Raw genomic sequence first — 4,090 nt, 5'->3', positions numbered from 1 at the left:
ATGGGACAGCTGATGCGCATCTCTCACTGGGTCCGCTCACCGCCTGGTGCAGCAGATTCAGAGCAAGGTAGGGCAAGACCCGGCGGGAGCCTGTCCTCCGCCTCTGTGTCGTGCAAACGGGATGTGCCGGGCAGCGCCGGGGCGCGTCTTCCCAACCTGCAGACCCCGCACCTGGATAGCTCACATCGTTTTCCTTCTGTAAGTCCCCAGCACTGTGGTTTTGGGTGAGGCAGGCTCACCGGTCACGATGGAACCGGTCCCACGCCTTCGGTCCTGTACACAGGTGTTGCTGGTACCAGGCAGGTGAGTCTGGGACAGTTGTCATGATGAGAGATGAGTCTTTACCTTTTTTCTTTGCTCTTTTTTTTTTTTTTGAAAGCCAAACTTTCGCCATTTATGTAACTCTCCTCTCAAGACTTTCAAACAAGGTGTTCCTTCAGTCCAATCTTGACAAAGCTTTGGTTGAAACCTCTGACCTGCTTCAGGCTGAACTAGCTGACAGCTATCCACCTAAGATCCGCCTTCGCCATCATTCTAGAAATTCCTTTTTGGGTTGAATCCTCTGTTTCCCAGAATCTATATCTTCTCTTTAGACTTGTTCCCCACTTAGGTGGCACACGTGGCCCCTGAGAAAGACTGCAACAAGACAGAAATTTTGAGAACCATCCGGTCTGAAAATGTCTCGATGCTCTTCCTACACTTAGAAGGTTAGTTGACCAGCTGTGGACCTCCAGGTTGGAGTAATTTTCCCTGGGCCTTCTGAAGAGATCGGCCCGTTGCCTTCCAATGTTTGGTGATGCCATTCAAACATTCAAAGCCATTCTTATTTTTGATTTTTGTAGGAAAACGTTTTGTTTGTTCACTTTTAATCTCTGGAAGTTGATAGGGTAGCGTATTCTTTTTGTTTATTTTGTTGAGCATTTTTCAACCTTGAAATTCACAACTTTCATTCTGGGAATTTTTCTTGCATTATTTCTGTTTTTCTTTCTCCCATGTTTCCATACTCTGAAATGCCTGGGTTTTGTGTGTGTGTGTGTGTGTGTTTTTTAATCCGGATTGATTCTCTGATTCGTTTATCATTTCTCTTTTGCAAGCTTTTTAAATTTTTAAAACATTTTCAATTACAGTTGACATTCAGTATTATATTAGTTTCAGGTGTACAGCATAGTAGTTAGACATTTAGTATTATATTAGTTTCAGGTGTACAGCATAGTAGTTAGACATTCATATAACTTACAGAGTGATCCCCCCGATAAGTCTAATGCCCTCTTGATACCATACACAGTTATTAGAACATTATTGACCATATTCCCTATTTTTCTCTTTGTCTCTTTATTCTCTTGTGATGTTTTCCTAAATTTTATATTTCAACCCTCCTATCATTCAAAACAATTCTAAAAAAGCAATTATTTAAATTTAAAAAATATTTTTCTTTTCCATGAATACTATCTTTTTAGTTCCATCTCTGGGTTCTATTCAGTAATAATTCTAACGTTACCATTTCTTTTAAATTTCTTCTTCCTTCAGAGTCTTTCTTCCAAAGTGCTTTTATTTTCAAGATGACCATTTCGGTCTCTGTCTCTTGTAGGAGGTACTGTTTGGTCAATCGGGTAAAAAGTTGACTAGAAGCTCAGTGTACAAACTCAGTGAGTTTGCCTTTATTGCCCTGGTTTTCTATTTAGGGCAACCTGGCTGGGTCGTCTCCTTGGTGATAACAACTCACAGTGGACACTTCATCCCAATGTCCCAAGTCTGCAGTATCCTCTGGCAGACATGGGTCTGGCTTCTTTCAGTTGACCTAAGGGTTTTGAGACTCGCCGTGTCTTTGAGCGAATCGGAAGTCCGTTTGTTTTTGCGGCTGAGTGGGGTATTCCTTCCCACGAATGTACCACGGTTTGACAGCCCACTCTCCCACTGATGGGCACGTGGAGTGTTTCCTGTTTTTGATATTATGAGGAAAATGGATATGAACAGTCTCACACAATTCGTTCTGCGGACAATTATTTTCATTTCTCTTGGGTAAACATTTGAACTTAGAATTCTGAGTCATGGATGATTGTATGTTTATAAACATAAGAAACCACCGGATTTTATTCGAAAACACCCATTGACATATGAGAGAGTTCCAGTTGCTCCTCATTCTTGTCAACATTTGGAATTATCAGTCTTTTCAACAGTAGCCATTGTGGTGAGTGTGTATTTTAAAACATGCTGTTGGATCCGGTTAGCTATATTTTATTTCCAGATTTTTCTATTTGCATTTATAAAGAAAATGGGCCTATACTTTCTTTTGTTGCCTTTATCCAAATTTAGAACCAAACCGACACATCTCTTAAAATAGAGTAAGTTGTTTTACTTCTAGTATTATTTTTTAGAAAAATGTATATGAGGCAGGAATGATCTGTCCCATGGAAGAGCTCGTCTGTCAACTGTCTTGGCTCAGGGAACTTTTTCGAGAAAGGCGAGATCTTTAACTCTCAATCTATTTCAGGTTTCTCTTTCTTCTTGGGTCAAGCTTGGCATTTTGTATTTTTCCAGAAACATGCCCGTTTTATCTCAAAGTCTTCCTTAAATCTTTGCCTAATATCTCAGCTGGTCATAAAGAAAACCCTGGGACCCCATCGGGGCCAGGGGATCATGGGGCACTTCCCCCTGAGGCCAGACCGGGGGCAGTGATGGGCAGGAGGTGAGACCGGGGGTGGGCTCTGAGATCCCAGACCCAGCTGCCATCCAGGTGCCTCTCCCTCTTCTTACCTGGGGGAGCTGATGCTATAGAGGAAGGGGTGTCCCTGGAGAGAAGGTCTGAAAGATGTCTGGGTTCAGGAGCCTTCTGGAGGCTCTTTAGAGACTGTACCTGGGGGATGGGTGGCAATACCTGTCTCAGATGTGTGCAGAGGATGAAGTGGGTTGTGGCATCTGCATCAGGCGTGTGCAGGAGATAAGGTGGATTGTGGTACCTGCTTTGGATGCATGCAGGGGACGAGATGTGGACTGTGGTAACCGCCTCGAGTGTGTGCAGAGGTTAAAGTGGATTGCAGCACCTGCCTCAGGTGTGTGCAGGCAATAGGTGGATTGTGGCACCTGTTTGAGGTGTGTACAGGGAACAGAAAACCAAGAACAACAAAGAAATGAGGCAAATAGGCAAACGAGGTCGTCCGATATATTTACACCCAACTACATGTAATCGCATTAAATGTAAATGGTCTAAATATTCCAATTAAAAGGCATAAATTATCACATTGGATAAAAAAGTCAAGACCCCACTGCTTTGTACAAGAAACCCACTGCCTCCAGGCAGGGAGGGGGGTGCTGCTTTCTATGACTCTAACTCAGAGCCTCTAGGGACAGGCCTTGGTTCTGGGAGGGGAGGGGTCAGAGGGCACAGGGACCCCTGCCACTAGCAGGCCTTGCTCCAGCAACCTGCAGCACCAGGCCCCATACCTGCAGCAATCCCCATAATACCCCTTGGCGTGTCTGCCCCCATATTACACATAAAATCGGGCTGAGTAGAGTGGGAGGGGCTGAGCAAGGGTCTCAGGGGGAGTGGGGAAGTAGTTCACTCTCAGTTAAAGCTTTTCCTGCCTTTACCCTCTCCCCTGCCAGCCGTCTGCTTGCCCTAGGAGGCGAGGTGGGAGGTCACAGCATAGACACGTGAGGGGAGCAGGGAAGGTACACGCGTGCATGAAGGTCAGTGCCCAGGCAATCCCTCCGCTGTGCCCACCCCAGGTGCAGCACGGCCATCATGATTCCACTGGTTTCACTGGGAGGGTGCCCCATGTACGAGGGCTGCTCAAATCTGGGGCCATGCCCTCTTCACCCTAGTCCCCTGGCCTGGCACACAGCTGGTCCTCAGTAAGGTCCTTTGACCTACTTGGGCTGCAGGGGGCATGGAGCCTTGCGCAGGTGTGTCCCTGCCACTAAGACCACTGTTCCTTAACTGGGGGGCCTTGGTCCAGGATGCAGATGAGAAGGATGGGGACAGGTCCAAAGACTCGGGCATCCAGCAGCAGAGCCAAGAACCGTCTGCTTCCTGCTGCCCTCCTAGCCCCTGATTCCATTACCTTGGGGATCCTCAGAGGTGACTTTTCCT

This window comes from Pteropus vampyrus, unplaced genomic scaffold (assembly GCF_000151845.1).
Source record: "Pteropus vampyrus isolate Shadow unplaced genomic scaffold, Pvam_2.0 Scaffold317, whole genome shotgun sequence".
NCBI lineage: Eukaryota > Metazoa > Chordata > Mammalia > Chiroptera > Pteropodidae > Pteropus > Pteropus vampyrus.
Note: the sequence above shows the minus strand (reverse complement) of the source record.